This window comes from Saccostrea echinata, unplaced genomic scaffold, assembly GCF_033153115.1.
Source record: "Saccostrea echinata isolate AGI-Se365-2 ecotype Australia unplaced genomic scaffold, CSIRO_AGI_Sech_v1 ptg000029l, whole genome shotgun sequence".
NCBI lineage: Eukaryota > Metazoa > Mollusca > Bivalvia > Ostreida > Ostreidae > Saccostrea > Saccostrea echinata.
The window spans coordinates 24,899,734-24,923,948 of NW_026889778.1; the positions used below are offsets into that span (position 1 = coordinate 24,899,734).

At 31.7% G+C, this 24,215-nt stretch overlaps 1 protein-coding gene and 1 long non-coding RNA gene across 2 annotated transcripts in view; both read left to right on the forward strand.

Moving 5' to 3' along the window:
- LOC133195139 (uncharacterized) overlaps positions 1 to 24,215 on the forward strand; it is a 37,643-nt gene that overhangs the window by 9,709 nt on the left and 3,719 nt on the right. The window lies entirely within an intron of this gene.
- Positions 550 to 21,927, forward strand: LOC133195734 (uncharacterized). Its single transcript, XR_009722241.1, has 6 exons — positions 550 to 656; positions 923 to 1,069; positions 4,177 to 4,396; positions 5,761 to 5,860; positions 14,003 to 14,087; positions 19,599 to 21,927. It is a non-coding gene; the product is annotated as an uncharacterized LOC133195734 (long non-coding RNA).

Genomic DNA, 24,215 nt, shown 5'->3' on the forward strand with positions numbered 1-24,215 from the left:
CGAAATATAGAATACTAAAGAAAACATAGCTACTATATGCTTGTGCCCCCTCAATAAAAACGCCTGATGACCTTTTTTTTTAAGCTTGTCAAGGAATTTTTGGTTGTTAGTGCCCCCCAAAGAAAATGCATGGCTGTCCCCCCTCCCCCAAACTGAAATTGCTTCTTACGGGCCTGTATTTATTGATTTTTTTTTTTTAATGTTTCATTTATTTATAAACCTATTAAGTGTTTCATTTTGAAAAGAAATATTAGAAGATAATCATAATTTCAGAAAGAAGTTGAAATTAAATAATAAAAGAGACCCTAAGAAAAATTGCTTGTTGTCATTGTCAAGCTTGAACAAGTCCTGATTCATATGAAACAGATCCTGATCAATTTAAGCATTTTTTTTTTTAACATATAATGAAAAAAATACTGTTTATTTTATGCAGTTGCCATGGAGAAATTAACTTGCTTATACTCTCAATTTAGTTATAAAACCATATAACAAGCAATATTTTTTTTATTTTAATAAAATTGTTATGCAGAGTCTACATATATTACTTGTATATCTACATATGTAGATTAGAAACTTTCGGTCGGGTTCAGTTTAATTTTGATCGGGTTAGTTAATACATTGTTGAGTCTTTTGATCAGCATGGACATGGTTTGATGGTATGATAATATTTTTACAGTTTCAATTTTTAAACTTTCCAGGAAAGTTTAATTCCTGCATTTTGTACAATGGCTATATATATGCTGTATATTTTCCCATGAATTTTTTTTTGAAATTATATTTTTAAAATTCTGACAAGATTTCTGAGGAAATTTTTAACTGCCTAGGGTGAGATTTATGACAGTCTGAGACATTTTAAACCAAGTCTCTGAATAAATTAGATTTTGTTGACTTGTTTGCATTTATGCATTTATTTTTATTATAGTGTGTTCGGTACCACATAACATGCGAGAATACCTTCTCCGGTATGTTGGAGAGAAGATTAGCAAGAAAAAATCGCGTGAGAAAATGAGAAGTTGACAGAAAAAGATTTTTTTCATTATCGAAAGGGACATGTACAACATCCATAATGGTAAGAAAAGATAATTATTTATAGTCATATTTATTTGTTTCTATAATGTTTCTTTCGATAACTTTTCACTCATATTGAAAAGCCAGCACTTGAGAACCTCTGTACTCAGTACCCTTGAGCAATGAGTAATTTTGTTCATGCCAGCACCTACTACAACATGGGACCTCAGTTTCATTTGAACACCGGTCTCCACATCCTGCAGTGGGATTCGAACCTGTGATGCTAGGATCAACTCCTTTATCTGTGACTCTAAAGCAAACACTTAAACCACTGCGCCATGCAAGCAGCTAGTCATACATGTATTCCTTATGATGTGAGCTAGCATTATGAAAATTACATGTGCTGTAGATCATAGGTTGCTACATAGTTCTTTGTATGTTGCGCTAAAAAAATATGGTGTTCAACTTCATAGGTCTGGGACTAAAAGTTTATGAGGACATACTGTCTTAATATCACCCTCCCATTATCATCTGATCAGTACTATTAAGCAGGAAAACAAATATTTGAAGAGACATACTGTAAAAATAATTTTGTAAGATCTTGGAAAACATGTAATTTTGGAAGTAGATTGACATATAAGTATATAATTTTTTTTTTGTGGAAAACAGTTGATTAGGGTAGGTGGTCACTGGTGTGATTTTGACCCATTATCTGATTATTTCTCATACTTAACTTAAGTTTTGTTCGAGTATATGTCAGTGTTTGTTATGCTACAACGTTTTCTGGGTAATTTTCTCTATGGAATACCTTTTTACAAGTTTTCTTCTTTTTTTTGGAATTATTTATTGAATTTGCGAAATACATGTGTTCGACTTACAAGATATATGTGTTGGGTTATTTCTAGTTAGAACAATCTAACTTTGTCTCGGAACAAGCCCTCGATCACCACAGTTAGAATATGTCCCATATACTAGCAATGTAGCATATTGGAAAGGATCCGCTCAGAAATGATTTTGAAGAATACAAAAAAAATTGCACTGAAAATAACTATCAAATTAATCATAACAAACCTTTTTGAGATTTTATATGCCTTTTAACCTAAAAAATAATCCATAGAAATAAGAAAATTCAACTCATTTTCTCAACCTTTTTTCCTCACTTCAAAGGACAAGGTATGGTAACGGCAGAATCTGGCCCCTTATTTGATGTAAAAATCAGAACATAGTTAAAATAGTGATAGTTTGTAGTTAAGAACTAAAAATGATGCTTGTTTTAAAACCAGCACTAATTTTGATTCAAAGCTTACATGGAGACCAGAAGAGGGTGCAGAAGTAGGACAATTTCCTGAATTTTCTCAATTCTATTGGAATATCCTCAAATTTGATATACTTTTCACTTCGGGAAATATAGAGCACAAGCTTGCCTATCTGAGATTTTTATACATAAGATGCATCTGATACTAGTATTTATTATATACCCAACAGTGTATCACTCAATTTTACTGTAGATTTTGTACAATCACGTGACGCTGTGATCCGACTTTCCGGATCACCACACTGTGGTTTTCTGAATCCATATCAGCCCTCTCTGAAATTGATGACATAGTACACAGAAACATGACGTTATTTTTCTTGCGCATCAAAAAGTCCCTTGACAGAATGCTTTGTTTAATGGAAAAATATTAAATAATTAATCTCAGAAGTTTTTAAAACTATATCTTGTTAGTTGTAAGGGGGTATATAATAAATTTATCATTATAACAGTAACTTGATCCGAAGAGCCGTATCACGTCTCGTTGACAGGTGCGGATCATCAGATCAAACTCGACGCTTCGCATCTCGTTTGATCTGATGATCCACGCCTGTCAACTCGACGTGATACGACTCTTTGGATCAAGTTACTGTTATAATAATATATATATGAAATATATAAATTTGGTAGATAGGCAAGCTTGTGCTCTATGTTTTCTGAAACAAAATGTTCTGTAAAATCGATGAACATTTGCATAAAATGAGAAAATTCGGAAATTGACATATTTTCTGATCTTCCTGTGACCTGTATGTATCACATAACTTAGAACCAATACTCATTTTCTGGCAGGGGTGACAACAGGTTTCTATTGATAAACTGTTGTATCATTCTAAACAACACCCCAAACCAGGGGCCAAAAAGGGGTCTTAGCCTATCTTGTCCTTTACACGCCATGTTGAATTCGGAACTCTCTGGATTGTTCATAGAAAATGCAGTCAGTTCGAGTTATCGAACTTGCTTATTTTGATAAATTGCCAATACACGGAACGTAGGACAATATCATTTTAATGATTAGAACATTCTAATCTAGGTTATTGAGATCACAGCAACAATATATAAACAAAATTAAAATTGAAATTATAATTCGCATCATCTCTTTTAAAAAAGAAAATATAAATTCATATTATTTTGTAAAACCAAAAAATATTGGTTTAAATATACTGACAATAAAAAAAAGAGACAATAATTCTCAAATTATGAATAACTTTAAAACATTGAGTGCACCTACAAGCACAGATCCCATGATTTGTAATATAATGCACACACAGGCATGTAAATCAAACATACAGATTTTCACTGATTAGCTAATATACATGTAGAACTAGTTTCAACTAAATACTCGTACAAATACAAAAGAAAAAAATAATTATTTTCCAAGCAAATAAAATGAAGAAATTAAAAGTTTTTGATTTTATTTTGATTTAAAAATTATCAAAGAATATTTAAGTCGAACTTCTTGAAAAAGAAAAGCTGAAATCAAAATATTTGTATCAATTTAAATGTCATGCTTGATAAATTTTGGAAATACTGACAGATACACCCTTGCATAACACATATACATGACTAAAATTGTAAATTTTTAGAGACTTTGGATATGCATGGTGTCAAACTTTGTCTCATTTTAATATAAAATGAAAAAAATATAACTGATTAAAGATATTGTGATCTGTATTGTAGCATAAATATTGTGATACCTAATATAGTATATTAGATATAGAATAGTAGACGAAAGTGTATTATCCCAGCCCTTTATATTTGCAGTGCAGTATAAAACAGTTCAATTATATAATAATGAAGTCAAGAGAATATGGACATGATTATATGTAAATTAATAGATTTTGTTTTCATTTTTGCAGGTGTGTCTGATGGAATTTGTCATTTCATTAATAAATAATGCTGATAAAGATGCAAACTTAGCAATTGTGCCTAAAAAGTGACAGCTTTGACAAAGAAATATATCCATATATAACAGTTACTGGTACTGTATGAATGCAGTGAAAGGATCCAGATGAACAAATGAAGAGATTAAGTACAATGTACATCAATTACTTGGATGAAGAGAATCTGCAACATGGGGTAAGGTATACTAGTATTTGCTGCTTTATTAGTTATAAACTGTAAATAAATTGTTAGCAGAAAATAGACACAAAAGCTTTAATTAAAGCAAATCAGGGGTAAATACTAACTTTTAAAGCATGCAGATACTCAGTGATAGACTGATAGTTTGATAGTATCATAAAAACCAAAAGAACTTCAGTGACTTTGAATTCCTGATAGCCCTAGCTGTTAATGAACTAGTTGCCCATTACAGCCTTTGGCTGCTTATGGAGTCATGAAGTGATTGTTGGGGGAGAAGGAAATGAATTCCCAGTGGAGATGGGTATGAAGGTTAAAAATAGGGCCACAAAGAACCAGGTTATGGTGAGGCAGACTTGCCTCCTTATTACATTTTATTGTAATTATTTAACCCTTCACTCTCGAATTCTCGAATGGACATAAAACAACACTCAATCAATCGGTCACACTTCACTCGCTGTTCACAGCACTTGTTGCTCTGTACTGGGCACTACTGGCTCACTTAAGCAGGTTAAGTTCAGTTTGGTGTTTACTAGTCATTCCAATGATAAATAAGTCTGAAGAACATTTTTTGTGAGTCGACTGCACATCAGTGCAACACCTAGGGATCAATTTACCTGGCGTCTGTCTGTCTGTCCATCTGTCACACCTTATATCTCAAGAATTGTAAGAGGTTTAATTGTTTTTGATATTTGGTTAATATTTTGCTTGGCACTCTGACTTTTTTTAAATACCATGGTTGCCAATCTTGTGATCCTTGAACTTACCTTTGACCTACTTATAAAAAAGTTTAAAGTGCCAATATTCAGCATATTTTTGATAATTTAAAAGAGGTAAGTCTATGCTATTAATAGCATGTGCACAATTTATCATGAATTATAATGAAAAATACCAGCATTATAGTTCACTTGACTTTGACCTTTGTTTTACTTTTCAAAAAATATTTTGAATGGTTAATTTAACTTAAATGTTTTGATTTTCTAGAAGTAGTGTTTTGATAATTAGCATTGATGAGCTCATGACACTCTACTTTGAAACTTTTTGATATCCAGTTATCACACAAACTAAAACTTAAATCCTATGAAAACAAATCGGGATCAGTATACCACAATGGGTGGTAATGTAGACTGACAATTGCAGTAAAGACAGCCTGAAATCTCTTTAGAAAAAAACTGTTGAAAAGATTATTGACCATTATATGGTGACATCTCTATTTTAGTGAAAAATTCTTAAACAGGATGTAAAACGACATACAATTAAACAATCAATCCAACTACTGAGTGAGCTTTCTCGCTTGTGAACTACCAATTATGTCCAATTGGAAGTAATATTTGAATGTTTTAAAATGTGATTGTACATTGTAGGAAATAATGTTCCTATAGAAAAGTCAAAGAATGTATACATGTGAGATTCTGAAGTAGCCGTACATGATGAGTAGGAATTTGAAGTGAATTATGGGAAAAGGTATGTAATCCATTAGTTTGCTTTAAAGTTAGTGATTTTAAATCTGAACACACTGTAAAAGGAATTTTTCCGCCATATTCCTTTATTCACGCTATATTGTAGGGTCCCTATATAAGCCACTCACTTAGTCACTGTTCAGTGTAATCTGTTGTCACCTGTCTGTATAGACAGACTGACGTATGCTACATAGCTCTGGGTAGCAACAAAAAATTACTGTGTACAGTGGCGCCGCGGTAATCCGGACGCCAATAATCCGGACGCTTCACCTTCCGGACGATATTTTTCGGGAACCGATTTTTTCCACGTTATTCTGGTCTCATTAATCCGGAAATTCGCGTTCCGGATCCGGACGGTCAATTTCTACTACAAAACGTAATATTTCATTGAAAAATGACTCGTTTATCCGGACGGTAATTTTTCGAGGAACGACTTTTCACACCTTTCTTGCAGTAGTGATAATTATTGTAAAAACATTGTCCGTGGAGTCAGTTTGAAGGCGGTTACCAGTGACCTCTAAACAATAGCGTCTATAATTAGCGTGTGTTTACCTCGGATAAAACACACGTCTTTTATATTATAAAGCCCGAAGAATTTAGCTTACACTGTGCATTAATTAAATATAAATTCGTTCAGAATAGAATAAATTGCTAACGGTATATAAATTTATGAGAATTTTGGAGAGTTGTAAATATTTTTTTTTACTGAATAATAAATCACGAGATTTCGTTGTAGTATTGCGTATGTTTATCAAATTACGATCGTACAGTATTTGAAACGTTTTTTTTTCTTTTCGTAAGACAATTTATTATGATATATAATTCAAGAAAATATATTTCTATTAATGCACTAAGAAATACGTAACTGGTGTTAGTTATAAATGCCGATCACATTTTTTCAAGGTATATACTTAGAGTTTATAGAAAAAGTATTGATAATCCTGAATATGGCTTGTGTTTACGTTGAATGTTTGCAATAAGTACACTGATTACAGTTTTTAGTTACTTACTTCCCTATGTAGTGAATATACGCGGTTAGTCACTTGAACATTCTCAATGGTGATAATGAACAGTTCTACTTAATATGGGCTTGAATAAATAAAAAAAATGTGCCAAAATATAACAGTAGCAGATCAAAATCTGGTCAGCCCATGTAACTACACGTCAAATAGAAGGCGAGTAAAGTTTCCTGTGTTAGAAAAGGAAGTCTCAACATAAAACTGCTTATCCATTTTTCATCGTGTAAATTACATTTTATTTTTTCTTTTTTAAATATTAATTATTTCTTTTAAAACTATAAAAATAAAATCAATAAGTCAAGGTAAAATAAAAGTGTTTTCTTTGCCTTCACATTTGATACCACTATGTTCATATGTACATGCTTTGAGAGGGTACGTCTTTAAAGAAGTGATTCACTTATCCGGACGATTCATTTATCCGGACGATTTCGTTGGGGACGGAGTCGTCCGGATTAACGAGGCGCCACTGTACTTCTTTCACGGCAGGAGAGAAAGATGCCATTGAAACTTACAACAGTCGCACAGGTCAGTGCAGTATACAAACTACACAAGTACACGTAACTGCAATAAAATAAATAAACAAAGGCAATGCAAGATAACCAGCATGAGCATGTGTCACCATTCCACTCCGATACCTGTGACAATAAAGCAGTCAGGTGTAACAAATGCGAAGAGTATACCCTGGTGCTGATATAGTAGATGATATTTAATCGAATATGGTGTATGCCTATTTATGAGATGTGGTCAGCTTTAATTGATTGTTTTTCTCTGACTATATGTACCATAGGTCATAGTCATTTATGGTATATACAGTGGCGCCATGTTTATCCGAACACTTCACCTTCCAGATGCTATTTTTCGGGAATAGATTTTTTTCCATGTCATTCTGTCTCATTAATCCAGAAATTCGTGTTCCACATCCGAACGGTAGATTTCTACTACAAAACGTAATAGTTCATTGAAAAATGACTCGTTTATCCGGATGGTAATTTTTCAAGAAATGACTTTTTCATACTTATCTTCAGGGGTTGAAATTTTCCTGGAAATCTCACTAGCCCAGGGGCTACTGATTAGGAAAAAATTACTAGCCCAAATAAGAAACAGTTCAAAATTAATCAATATTATTTTTAACAAACTTAAGCCAAAGAGGCGTCCGGATAAACAAGGCACCACTGTATATATCTATAATACATGCATATAAATGTACTTGCTATTAACAGTGAGTACAGTAAAATTTTCCCATTAAGTATATTTATTTTTTCTATGTGGTTTACTTTATGCCCAATTATCAGCAGTTTCCATAATTGCCATATTTAAGTATAAGAACTAGGTTGCTATAGCAGACAAAAGGTAAATATAAAAAATCTAAAGTGCAAGGTACTTTATCACTGATTGAATGTTAATTAGGGCCTGCATGAAATGTTAAAGCTATATAGGATTCACATTGTCCATCTTTATATGTCTTTCAGCCAGCAATTAACACTTCAGTTGTGACACAATAAACAAGTTTTAGTTTATGCAGTGTAATACTATACAGGGTATTGATGCATACAGTAAATGAGATCATTAGAATGGTGTATTATATACTGTATATACTTGATATCAACAATTTTTCTCAGTGGTCTACTTTATGCCCAATTATAAGTGGTCTCCTCAATGGCCATATTTAAGTATAACATATGTATAAGTACAGGTTGCTATAGCAGACAAAGGTAAATATAAAAATCTAAGTGCAAGGTACTTTATCACTGATTGAATGTTAATTAGGGCCTGCATGAAATGATAAAGCTCTATAGGATTCACATATTGTCCATCTTTATGTCTTTCAGTCCAGCAAAACTTCAGTTGTGACACAATAAATAAGTTTTAATTTAATATGCAGTATAATATAATACAGGGTATTGATGCATATAGTGAATAAGATCATTAGAATGGTATATTTATATACTGTATATACTTGATATCAAAGGTTAATTCAATTTACTCAATTTTTCTCACTGGTCTACTTTATGCCTAATTATAAGTGGTCTCCTCAATGGCCATATTTAAGTACATGTATAAGTACAGGTTACCATTGAAGACAAAAGGCATATACAAAACTCTAAAGACCATGATACTTTGATACTGACTGAATGCTGATCTGGACCCTTGAAAAGCACTTAGTCTTTGTCTTATTTATACGACAATGTGTGGTTTGATATAAGTTAACTGAATTACCTAGGTAACCATGGTAACATATTTCTATCTGTTTTTGGATGTTTTTGCATAAGCAAGGGCTTGGGTCATGCATAAACTTTTCACATTTTTCAACTTCTTCTCAAGAACTACTGGACAAGTTTAAACCAAACTTGTCACAAAGTATCTTTGGAATAAGCATGATAAGGATGGCAATGATTAACTGGTTTATTAACTATTAAGAAAGATCATAACCAGTTAAAATTTTCATAACCAGTTTTGTAACCAGTTACAATTTACATACTAATCACTTAGTAGATACAGTAGCTGCAACGTTATTGTTGACAACTTACACGAACGATCACGTTAGACGAACGATTCCGCACGATTCACACACGATAAAATCTGTTACACGAACGATCCTTCACACACACGATTCTACACGTTACACAATCTTACATGATTGCTAACGTAAACTCACGATTCTTAACGCAAAATAGTTCAAATTCTTTAGGAATGGATATTTTCAAAAAGAAATAAGGCTTAATACTTATCTTAGATTTCAAATAATGATTGATTTTATTTCATCGACTTTGAAAAATGAAAAAAAAAAATAGAAATGGATATTTCTGGAACTAAATACATGTAAGATTTATGAATTATTTTAGATTACAAAAAATTATTTATGTAATTCTCTGACTTTAGAAAACTGATTGTTTTTTTCTCGTTCTATCAGAAGATGTACATGTAGGTGGACCGTGAGTTTTGATTGAATTGGATTTCATAATATGCAGAAAGGGATAAGTTTGAAAAAAATGGCATGAAAATGAATTAAATTATAAGTTATATCCACATTTCAATTTGTGAATCTCTAAAATCAACAATTATTTTACAAATCATTTATTTGCAGAAATTAAAAAAAATAATCAAAAGTAACCTCCAGAGATAACACTGATAAACGAAACCCTGAGAATCATGTCGTGTAAATGTACATTCACCGACTAAATACTTATGTAAGCATTGAGAATTATTTATTTGTAAAAATGTTTATTTTTGATCTATTGATTTTAAAAATATCTTGACCATAATTAGCAATAAATATAATTAACATCAGAGAAAAAAATCAAACATCTAAGTACGGTTTATCAGAAAAAAAATCATGCTATTTGACGAGAACACAATATTGTACGACTTACTATATTGTTTATTTCCAAGCGATAATTAGTTCATTCTGTTTTCAATTATGTAAATCGCGCTTCATTTCTTTTTAATTTGGATTGTAAAAAAAAAAAACATACAAGTGAAATGCTTGTATAACAAAAACATTCCAATAAAAACTTACAAAACAAAATTTACACGTTTCTTAATGCACAATCACGCACGATTTAAACCGCAAACGATTGAGTCTGATACACGCACGATCTCGCACGTTACACGAACGATCACGCATGTTACACGAACGATTCTACACGATTCTTTTGTCAACAATAACGTTGCAGCCACTGGCAATCGAATACAGAATTGCAAATCGGTTAACCGCAAAATGTTCCGACCAATTAATTGGTTAATCGTATCAAACTACACAATGTCATTTTCTTGACTTTTTTCAAGTACCTCTATTCCTATGCACAAGAAGTCTTTAAAAAAGTTGTTAGAGGTCAAAATCATTCTATTTGTCTTTCTTGATCATAAAACTACGCGCATATTTTTTTTCAATAGACAAGAAAAAATTCAGAAAACCATGAACCATGCCTGAGATATCGTGGATAATTTTCATGAGCGGATGTCACACAAGTTCATTCTTCATTATCACCATAATCAAAACTAAGTCTAAATTGTATCACTTAAGGGGAAGAAGGACCTTGAGCTCAAAAAAATCCTTGTCATTCAATTTTTTTCATATTTTGTATATTTCTAATTTAGTATATCCCACATATCTTAAAGCAGTTATATCAGTAGGTTTCTGACCTTATTTTAGAGATATTGATTGACAAATACTATGCCCTGCAGTATCTAAGTGGAGTTTTAATTCTTCATGTTTCCGGGCCCAATACTCTGTCCATAATGGGATTTTTTAAGCATATATAAAAAAAATATGCAAGTGGACAAGTATCTCTTAAAATATTTCAGAGTATGAATAGGTTTAAAATTCGAAAAAGCAATTTTATCCTGTCACACCGCATCTGGATAGGGAAAATTACTTTTTGAGACAACTTAAGCAACAAAAAAAACGTAATTTACAAAAAATTCTATCATTCAATATTTTTAAATTTATGTTGAAATGGAAGTCCTTCAAATTATTGGTTAACTTTAAAAATTTTGAATGGTGAAGCTGACCTCAGTATTGCACAGGACATCATTACAGAGGACATAAGCATGACAAAACGTGTCATATTTACATTTCTTGAGTACGGGAAAAACCAACTATGACGTCACATGTAAGCTAAATAAGCGAAATAAGATATGCCTACATAAGATTTCTGTCATCAGCCATGCAATCATAATTTTTATGTTCCCCGTTTCTCAAAATATTTCATCACATACTGATTATGACCTGATTTTACATAATAATACCGCCCCTGTATTCACCGAGTATGATCTTGCTGTACTGATAGATCGTGTATGACGTCACCGACTTATGGACGCGCAGTTTAGGGAAACAGAGGAGTGGATCAATCTTTTTCATAATTTGTTAATGTTTACATGAATGTTAAAACTTTTTACTTTTTTATATAAGATGGCAATTTAAGTTAAAAAAAAAATGTCAAAAAATTATACAAGAACTGATGCTTTACACGTTTTGGACTTATATAAATGGAGATTATGACGTAGATAAAAAGAGTCATGTGACCATGTGTCCTTCATCCCCTTAATTTACAATGTTTGTATTATAATCTAATGTGATAGATAACTGCAAAAGATACACACACACCAATTCATGGTGCTCAACGATGATTATTATCATTAAAGAATTAGAGGACAGTCGGGGTAACGACATGATGTTTTAACAGTAATTAACATATCTCAGACTGACCAATTACCCCACAATTTTAATCTGGAGAGCCATAATGACCTCCCAATCAGCCTAAATAAATAAATGAAAACGCTAAATTAAATGATTAGGTAGGAATTTCTATTTTGAAAATGAATTTTAGTACATTGCCTTCAGTTTTAATATATTATAATTTTTTTACGACTAATCGATTGCAGATTTTCTAACCGATTGCCATCGTTCCAACCGAGTAATCAGTTAACCAGTTAGAAATTGCCATCCCTAGTAAATAGTTTTTGTCAATGAGTATTTGTATTTACTTTTTCAATAATATTTTCATTTTTTGAAATAAAACTTGTAACATGTTTCAAACTGAAATGTGACAATCAAGCAGTTACCATATCTTGCCGAATATAATATGCATTGGTTTAAATATGCACCCCCTTTTTCAGCCTGATAACTTGGGGAAAATTGCAGCTCGGTTGTAAAGATTATTTGCTACAAAATCTTATTTCGTACAGGGCACAAGTTATTTAAACATTAAGATTTTAACAGACTTGAAATTTCTTTGACAATAACTTAAAGATAAGTCACTTAACATATGTGTTGTAATCAACACACACCCAAAGCTTAAAAAAATGAAGAACGAAGGTTATAAATCGACCTCTCAAATATGAAACAGGGCTCTCAATTGTCTATAATTGGGGCCGTTCAAGGGCCCCACTCCCAATTCAAAAAAAGGTGCCTTTTTTCCCAATAAATATGTTAATTTTCCCAATAGTAATTTCTCCAAAAAATTAAAGAAAATATAGCTGGATATATACCGGTAATAACTTAACTTGCTATTCATATTCCTCTGTTTTATAAAACAAATTTAGTTGATAACGAAGACCGGAAACCCAATATATATGATTTTAAAGTACGTATAATGGTTATTCTAAAATTTCCTAAAAGGTCTTTATTTTCCCAATCTTCCCAAAAAGCAGTGTGAAAATGAAAACAATTATATGTACAGCAAATAAGAAGTGCCCTATCTTGTCAAAAATGTGATTGGAATAGATAGACCATTTCTTTATCCAGGTGAATATCATTACCGCTACATTTTCAAAATGGTAATTATTTACCGCTACATACTCATTACCGCTGCAAAAAATGTACACATTACCACTACATTTAAAAGTTTACATTACGAATACATTGCCTCTTTCATTAGCCAATGGATTATGCATGTACAGATTGATACAAAGTACATGTACAACATATCCAAGCATAAGACCTTTTTCCACTGCTCACCATGGGAGACGAAAGTAGGGCTTAACAGGGTGGCTTTTTCTCACTTTTTTATTAGTCCCCTACCGGTGAAACCAGGGAATTATAGGTTTCCTCTGAGTCTGTCCATCTGTCTGTCTGTCCCTCTTTCAGTCTGTCCCATTTGTTTTCCGCACTTTTTTCTAAACGCTTGCAGATATTGAGCTGAGTTTTGGTATGTAAGTGTATCTTGATGAGTTACAGTTCAAGTTTGCATTTTGTTATGCTTCTTAATCAATGATTTTTAATGGAATTGTGGCAATTCAATTTTTAGTGGGAACCAGATTACACTTGCCGGTAGGGGACTAGTATTGCTAATGCAATACTCTCAAAATGCTTGTTTAATCTTAATTATAGTAGGTATTTAAGTATGCAAGTACAATACTGTACATATAAATGCTTGTTCAAAATGAAGTTTTTTCTCGTAATTTCAGCCCAATGCAACAGAAACTAAAAATTCAAGAACCTATTGGTAATTAATCTGATGTTTTTTAAATAGATTGATCGAAAGTACATGCAATATAATTCATACTATATAAAGGTGCAGTGTTTAATTGATTTGTTACAAAAAAGAGCAATGACCATATCACCAATGCCAATGTAGTGGTAAATATTTTTAATATTTAATAAGTTCCACATTTTTTTTTCACAGTGAAATGGTAAAAAAGAAACTGCTAGCGCTACTGTGCAGACTACCATCAATCAACATGATCAACATAATCAAGTAATCCTTCTGAGTAAGTGACCTGTAGTATTATCTGTTTTCACCTAGGCCAATATGAGAAGGATGAGTTATTATACTCAATACACAAGTTTGGAGATTGTAGCTCTTCAACAAGAGAAACACAAAAAGAAGCCATATCCGCATGAAAGTGGCAGAGATTGTTGATAAAGTATACACAATCATGATTAAATAAATGTCAAAATGATGGCTTAATTAGGGCCTTTTAAAATGTAATTAATATTAAAGAAAGATTATACATGCATATTATGTCAAGCAATGATGATTTTGGTGATCATATTGAGCTATACTTTAGTAATACAGGTTTTTGGATGCTTGAGTCTCTGATTGACAATATATATGTAGTTTTTGGAGACCAGGTCTTCCAATAATCTGTCAGAATTCCCATGGGTACCAATTGCAACTTGTTGTTAGGCTAGCAGACCTCTTTTTATATTCATATGAAGCAGAATTTATTCAAAATCTTACACATGAGAAGAAGAAAACACTTGCTGTGGTCTTGAACTCGACAGTGAGATATATCGATGATATATTATCAATTAACAACAGTTATTTCCATTCATATGTCAACTATATATATTATACCAGTGAGCTTGAAATAAAAGATACCACAGAGTCTGACACATCTGTTTCATGTTTGGATATTATTTATTTCCATCCCTAATTAAGATTTTATAAATTTATTATGTACATGTAATATTAAATGCATGTTTCTTGGAAAGTAATGTTTTAAGTGTTTCCTTACTACTATTAAGGATTTTCATGGTATATCAGATTCTTGTTTATTATCCTTTTCTAAGTGTTACTTTTCTCTAAGCAGTAAACAGGCAGTTGTATCACTAATGATAGGTGGAGACACATATGAAGTTACCTACAGTTACAGCCAAGGTTTAATGAAGAATCATCTGGAGTCTGGCAGTGAGAGTGACAGTCAGCAGTGGATACTCACTCCTCTAAGGCACCTGATCCCACCTCGGATGTTTTTGAGGTAGAGGTTGCACTGCTCAAATCATAATTTGAATGGACTTTTGAGCTTAAATACTATTCATTGTCTCCATATTTCGTTTTATAAAATCTAGTTTTAATTAGGATGATTGAAAACAAATGAATCATCAATCCCTTTGAGAGAAGACACTTCCTAGATTGTACAAATTTATTCTAAAAAAAAATAGTGGAATCTTTAAAATTATTACGAGGGGAAAGAGTCAGTGTTTCATTTAGAATCCTGACGTGCAGTGATCAGATGCCTATATATTAGAGATCCATTTTTCTTTCTTCGTATTATTATAAGATTTTTCCAGTGTGTTTTTTTTCCCAGATATTCTTGGTATTTATTATTTAAATTTTGAGCTGATTAGTGCATCCAAATAAACAGTTATAGACCAGTATATTGAACATGTCCTACTAGCAGGTTTATGAAATATATGGAGATAACAAACAGTATTAAAGCTCAAAAGTTCGTTCAAACAATACAATTCAGGAGCAGAACAATACGGACCTCTAAAACATCAGAGGTGGGATCAGGTGCCATGGAGGAGTGACCATCCCCTGCTGACCAGTCGCACGCCCGGTGTGCTTCCTGTCATGATCCGGGAAAAATTAGAAAAATCTGTATGCAATTCAGTGTGTAAATAATGGCCTGGAAATAAGATTTAAAACGTCAATCAGCACTTGACTTAATGATAGATTGTATTTTCTGACAAGCATCAAGGTCATTGTATCGACCATATAACTATTGTAATGATGACTTTAAACAAGACTGATGATATTCTTGTTTCATCAACTTGTTTGTCAATAACTTACTTTGTTTTAGAAATTGTTCATAGGTAGAGCATGCTCTTGCGTATCGAATCAACAGAGAGATATGAACCCTGTATGCAGGTGATGAGGGTATATTGCTGCATAAGTAAGGGAAGTTAATGATTGAAAAGTTAGTCATAAAGGTTTGTTGTTAGGTATTAACCTCTTTTTATAGAAAATTATCAAAATATGAAACAGATGTGTCAGACTCCAGGGATAGACTTTAACTTTCATATTCACTTGTCCTTTGGGACAACAAATTTTGACTTGTCCAAATGCAAAACTTGGTTGCCCAAACCTTAGAAAGAAGAAAATACGGGTAATTTAATTTATGTGCAATAAAGTACTTTCTATTGGCAAGTTAACTGCCAAGAAAAAATGTGATGTGTCAGTTATCCTACAATTGTAAATTCTGTACATGTATACCACTGTCCTTTCATTTATCCTGAAAACTTGCACTGCCATGCAGCAGTATATATTTTCTTTAAAATAAAATTCATATTTTAAATATATATATAATATTTTGATTTTTTTCTCTGGAAAACTGAGGCCACACTAAAGGAAAACAGTTGTTATGTTTTGAAACATACATATCCTGATCAGAATACATTGTTTGCCGAGAATAACTTGTGTTCTCTGAGTGAAAAAACAAACTATTCTTGTTTAAGAAACTATTTTTGATATGTTCTTGGCAGAAAGTGTTATTGTTTTGTTTAAAACTAATGCAAGATATGAAAAAAAAAATAAAAGTTTTTATCTGAAATATTCACTTGCCCAATCGGACAAGTACATTGGCATTTTCACTTGCCTTAACTGGGAATTAACTTGCCCCGGGCAATCGGACAACGGTTAATGTCGATCCCTGGACTCTGTGGTATCTTTAAATTATCAAGCTCATTGGGATAATTGTGTTGAAATATGAATGGAAATAATTAATACCGTAAAGTCACGTGTATTGGACGCACTTTTTTTTTCAGAAAAATTGTTCAAAAGTGTGGGTGCGTGCATTACATAGGAACTAAATTCAACCCCTTTTTCTGGACATTTTTTCTTAACTCTTATGAGTGATTTTCACTGTTACCACATTGTAAGTTTATTACATATTATTCCCCAATTCTTGAATGATAGTCACGTATGACAGATCGCTGATAAATAAATCAACAAACAGAAATATAAAAAGATATTTCCATTAAAATATTATTCAAAATTAAATATATATATATGTATATTTAAAATAAATTATTGCAGCCCCAAGGACCGGGCTGCTCTATACATATAAGTTTAAGTGTTGGTATATGGGGATTGAGGTGGGAGAAGTTATTCAGAATTAAAGGTTTTTTAAACATTAAAAACATTGTTTATCAGAATGTTCTTTCCCTTTATAAATTACGAGATACACAATATATTTACTTCCATAAAGTGAATCTATAAAATATATATGTTTTTCATATTTAATACATAAAGTTGCTTATCATTTACTATCGAAAAAACGACAGGTCCCTTTTTTTAGAACATCGAATTTTACTTATCGCATAAAAACGTAAAAACGTACTTTACACAGTTCGTGTTTTATATTCTTAAAGTGAAAGACATTTTTGAAAATAGGTGATGCATGTGTCTGGTTTCAATTTATATTTTATGCAGCCAACATTTACTTGAGGAATTGATAAAGTTTAAAAGGGTATCGTTTTTTGTTCGAATTTCGTCCGACTATAAGTTTTCAAAATATTCTCGACTATCGTCTCCATCATTTAGATGCATGCCTTTGTCACACATATCGAAGCGGTTTGATGATCAAGACTCATTTCCATTGTTTACTTTATTAATTTCCCGGGCGACAATTGATGGTTACATCAATGTTTTCTTGTCTTTTTCTAACTTGGATATCATCACTACCAAATTTAACTCCTCTCGACCCTAATGTAGGTCATATTTATTTATATAACAATTTCCAGCCATTTGGTTTTGAAACAACTGCCATTTTAAACAATACACTTGTAATCAGTAAAGTTTATTTAATGATAAATATTTTACACACCTTTTTAGTTACCTGGTATCACTTGTATACATAAGTGTGACATTAATTACGCTTGGGATGATTTGTTTACGTAAACACAGACACCTGCTTGGAATGCATTTTCAGCACAATATTGTAAAATGCTTAGGGTTATAGGGGAAAAAAAATACAGGACTTAATTTTTAATTTATACCAATCAAATAACAATTAAAATACAGACTATACTTAAATACTTATAAATAAAGCTTATATGTAAACTGAATTTTCCAAGAAAATTAGAAGTTGTATCCTACTTTCGTTTTTGAAATAATATGAATATTTTAACTTTTTAAACTTTTTCTTTGGAATAGTTGTGCTGTGAAAATAAGAGATACATCCGCATTTTTGGGGTAGCGTTTTATCCATAGGAACTGCATTTCTCTCAGGATTTTCCCCCCAAATTTGGGGGTGTGTCTATTACAAGACTACGGCCTTTACACCTGACAATATGGTACTTCGTCAATATATCTAAATGTTAAAGGCGACAGCATGTATTTTCTTCTTCTCATGTATAAGATTTTAAATAAATTCTGCTTTGTATGAATACAAAAATAGGTTTGATAATAACGGAGCACAATTGGTGCCTATGGAAATTCCAAGAGATTTTTGGAAGACCTTGTCTCTAAAAACCACATAGATATTGTCAGTCAGAAACTCAAGAATCTTTTTAATATCAACTTCAGAGTACTTGTGTGTACAATCAGTGTTTTTTACAAATAATTTTGCAAATGACAAGATAATTTAGTTTTTGAGTTCCACTTTTAATGAAAAAGCATTTGTCAATAAACAAATCTCTCGTCCATACAAAAAAACAAAAAAGCATACCAAGGGTGATAATCTCAAAACTTAAGCATTGATCTGTTCGAAATAATTTTTTTTTATTGACATACGTTTAAGGATAAACAACAATACTTGAAATCACGATTACTTAAATTAGCGGAACTCTTTCACGGAGGTAGGAAACGTCTGTTGGATGGGGGCAGTGTACTATTGAATGCAATGCATGATCGATCATTGTGGAATTTATAAGGACTGATAAGAAAGAAATCCTAGAGAAATATCTTGCTAAACATGCACTGAACCAGCCTAATAAATTTTTGAGAGGAGCTAATCATGTATGTTGCATTTTTTACGATACTTTTTACTAAGCGGACTTTTCTTATTAAATTCTAAATGAAAATCGTTACTTTTGAAAGTTGATAAAATACTCTAAACTTTCCTTACTTGACAAATCTACTATTTGGAGTTCAACTCTTGGCAATACATTGTAGTTTCAGCATAATGATTGTTCGATTCATTCCATTGTCACCACTGTAATGTTATGCCCCAGAAATCTTGTGAGATTTAGAGCTTCCTTGACTCCCATGCTAATTAAAGAGCGGTTGTAAGTTAGATAATTGTGAGATACTCGCAATACTACGTATTGCAAAATACTGGTACTTTTAATTCAATTCACATGTGCTCACCTTTAAAATGCATTCACAATTCTTTATAAAGTTGGTGACATTATGTATGAAAATATAAAGTCTAGTCACATATTTAAAGTATGCTTGTGGTACATGTATGCATTTTTTTTTTCTTGAACAGTAAAGGAAGGGATGAGAGAGTTCATTGAGTGCCATAAACTTTCATTTGTATGTTATTTTTTAGAGATGGAGTAGTACACAAGCACAATTTTTTAAAGAAAGAAAAGTCAATGGAATGAAGAAAAGGTGAAGTGAATTGTCACTCATTATATTTTAAATTTAATGTGGACATGGTCATTATTTTAGTTATGTCATAACCTTCTTATCAATTTTAAGCAGTGCAGATAGATGCATTTCTTATTGCTTTGAATAGAATAAATTATGAAAAAAGTTTGTATATGTTTTTTGATATAGAATTTATATTAAAAAAAAAATTATCAATTACTGCAGTTTTGAATTTCAGTACACTAGAAATTTTTCTGCCCTGCCATGAATATGGCTGGGGCATATAGAGTTTGTCATGTCCGTCTTCTGTCCTTTCAACCTTCTGTCTGTCCTTCCATTCCGCTTTGCTTTTAGCTCAGTTCAAAACTAAGTTTCAAAGAAACTATTCAAGATATTTTTATCAATCTTCATATGCTGATACATATTGAAAAGAGGTATTCAATTTCATCAACGTACCTTGACCTTTCCTTTAACTTTGACCTCACTTTTCTTAAATTAGTGTTTAGCTCAGTTTTAAAGAAACCATTCAAGATAGTGTAATCAAACTTCATATGCTGATACATACTGAATCAACATTTTTTTACCTTGACCTTTCCTTTGACCTTGACCGTACTTATCTTAAATAAGTGTTTAGCTCAGTTTTAAAGAAACCATTCAGGATAGCGTAATCAAACTTCATTTGCTGATACATACTGATGAGAGCTATTCAACTGCATCAACATTTTTTGATCTTGATTTTTCCTTTGACCTTCACCTCACTTTTTCTAAATTAGTGTCAAACTTCATATTCTGATACAGACTGATGTAAGGTATTTGACTGTATCAACATTTTTGACCTTGACATTTCATTTGACCTTGACTTCATTTTTCTTGAAATGGTGATTAGCTCAGTGTTAATTAAACGGTTTCCATTCAAAATATTTTTATCAAACTTATTTTGCTTATGCGTATTAGTGAGAACTATTCAACTGCATTAAAAATGTATGACCTTGAACTTTCCTGTGACCTGGACCTCACTTTTCTTAAATTTGCATTTTGCTTAGTTTTAAAGAAACCATTAAATATAATTTTATGTGAGCTTATGCACTTAACAGAATTTGGTGGGAATTTATCATCTATATCCAACTTTTTCGATTTCAATGTTAAAGAAACTATTTTAAGATATTCTCATCAAATTTCATACACTAAAAATATTTTTATGTTGCATTACTAATATGCCCACATGGTGCAGTGGTTAAAGCTCTAGAGTTGCGGAGTAAGGAGTTGATCCTTATGTCGCTGGTTCGAATCCCACTGTGGGACGTGGAGACTGTATAAACCGAGGTCCCATGTCACAGTAGGTGCTGGCATAAAAAGATCCCTCACTGCTTAATGGCCCTTAGTGCCGAGTATAGGTCAAAATTTGCAGCTCTCCACCGGCAAGTGGTGGCATCTCCATATGAGTGAAAAATTCTCGAGAGGGATGTTAAACAATAAACAAGCAAATAAAAATTAATATACCCTCAGCGGGGCATTCATGTCCTATGGACATATTTCTAGTTTTGCCCTTTTTTTACATTTGTACATGGATATACTTTTTATTTTTGCTCTGTAAACAACAACAACAAAAACATTATACCATATAATATGCACAAAATTATATGCTAGGAATGTATTGTGAAAGATGCATTTCAGCTGACAAATGTAGCATCTTTAAGCCAGCTTTTTAAAAATTTTTCTGAATGACTTTCAGGTACTTCTTTTATATTTGCAACTCATTTATAGGGATGTATTAGTATGGTAGCCTGTCTGCCAACACCTTGTAGATGAGATTCTAGCACATATTGTGTGAAATGGTTCTCTTAATTGACATGAGAAGGTCACTATTTTTTATCAAGATAAAAATTACTTGTATGTCTTGTAATAACATTATTTAATATATCCCTTTCATAGCACACATGTTCGTTTCAAAGAGAAGAAAACATTTATAATTTTTCAAGGTCAATAATCTCATGGATGAAATGCAAACTGTACTATTTGAAATAGGTGGTGTAGGTATTTCAGAGTCTGTATTACAGCTTGCCAGTTTATTGTTGGAGGAATATTCTCATCAAATAAACTATGTAAAGATTTGCTTTTTAATGCAAAGTATTTTTATAAGTAATAACTTCATTTCAACTTACAATGAACAGTTAATCAGTGCATCTCACTTTGTATCTAATGCATTTTTAGAACACAAATTTGTGGTTTAAAACATGTTGTAATAGTTTAATAAATAAATGCTATTCATTTTTTTTAATTGACAAGAAATGAAAATGTAATGATTATTTCAAAATAGTGTTTTATTCCTCTTGTGTATATTTATAGATATGTAAAAGATTGTTATTTTTATTGATGTTATTTTTGTGTACAAAATACTAGTTATTTATTACTTTATACAAAACTAATGTTGTGAAGATTGATAATAATAGAAGTCCTTATGCATGTATTGAACAGTATACAAATGTCACCAATGTAATACACATTTACAAATAAAATGAAATTTTACATGACTTGCACATATTTGCATTATTTGTTACAGTTATAACAAATCTAATTCATTGTATTTATTGTTTCCAATTTTTATTGTCTATTCAAACATGGAAAAATTATATGTGTAATGATGTTAAAGACACAAGAATATGAATTAAAATAAGACTGTATGAACTACCTTTAGATTTATGAATTCAGTAGACAGTGACTGTGACAAATGTGTATTTAGGATAGAGATCTTAGACATGAGAAGAAAAGGGGTTGTTTTACAAACTTTTTTTTGCATGGGGAAATATTGACATTTTTATACAACAACAAATGAAGTTACTGGAATTGTGAAGTCTACGTGTCTTCTGTGAGTAGACATCTTTTGAAACAAAGGTAGCTTGGGGCCAGAAATATTCTAGACCCAGTAGTAATGGTCTTTTGCACAAGGTCATAGTCACTGTATATCAAAGTATTAAATACTTACCAATAATTGTTTGTAACCTCAGAGTATGATCCTAACACAGGTTAATACAGGTCAAGGCCATAGGGTTTAGAAATGAAATGAATATTCAGATAAACACATAATTCTGTTTGTTTATTTGTTTGTTATACATCCTTTAAGAATTTTTCACTAGTATTGAGACACCACAACTTGCTGGTTGAGGGCTGCAAATATAGACCTGTACTTTTTAGCAGTGAGAGGTCTTTTCTTGTCCCAGCATATACTGCAACAAGGGAATTTGGTTTCATTGGAAGAACCGGTTTCCATGTCCTTCAGTGGGATTTGCACCTATGACTTAAGGAACAAGTCCTTACTCCACTACTCTAGAGCAAATGCTTTGACCACTGTGCCAAGCGGGCAATCACATTATTGTTATACTAGATGTAAATCAAGGCGAAGGGATAATTGTGACTTGGGGATGTATAACAACCCTGCGTCAAGTTCAATTTTTGACCGCTATGAAATAACTTCCAAAGATTATATTATCCCAGGGTTCATTATACTCAGAGTATATGACATAAATTGGATATATAAAATTCTAAAATACAATTTTTTTTTTTAGAAAAGTACAAGGTTATAGTTTCAAGAGGTCATATCTAGCATGTACAGGTGATTGTGGCTTAGATGATGATTCTATACCATAAGTCATCATGTGACTACGACGTTTTAAATCAATGTGTTTCTTTGGTGGTGGATGAAATATTTTCTTAACATAACAATTACTATCGGTCATTTACTATATTTCCATAAGATTCAGAACATGAAAATTTGTCTACGAATAGACATCACCCTATTAGTTCCTTCTAGTTAAAATAAGGAATCACCATACTGGGTTTTAAAGTGCCTAATATTTTACTTAAGATAAATGCAAATTGACCAATAAATACTGGTATGAGAAGTACATTTATGCATGTGTAGTTTTTTATTTAAATAATTAGAAAAAAGAAAATGGTCTACATAATCACGTATATATATATATTCTGGTCTCCTTTATGCATTATATATACTTGGTCTACTTTAACCCTTCGGGATCCTCAGAAAATATATACATGTCTACCTTAAACCTCCAATGTATTTACAAAATATTAAGGAGACCAGAAATGTCGTATATTTTTCAGGAAGCAACATTTAGGGCTGAGGGGGTAAAATTTTCTTTATTGAAGCCTATTAGAATAAATTTGGGTGAAAGTGTGAATCAGAATGTCTCAAATAAAAGAAATGAAAAATGTCTACTTAATGCCTCAAAATAAGTGCGGTCTACTTTATGCCAAAGTCCACCTTATATATATATATATATATATATATATATATATATATATATATATATATATATATATATATATATATATATATATATATATATATATATATATATAAAATGCTATATTTTATATTGACTATATAAGTACATACCTAAGGCATATAATTATACATACAATCATATTTGAAGCATTGTAGTGATATAGTATAATGGCGATATAAATGTATGATGCATGTAGCAAGTGCTGTAAATGGGTACATTTAAAATGTGTATCTAGCGTGTAAATAATCTGTACACTTGGCTTTGTCAAATCA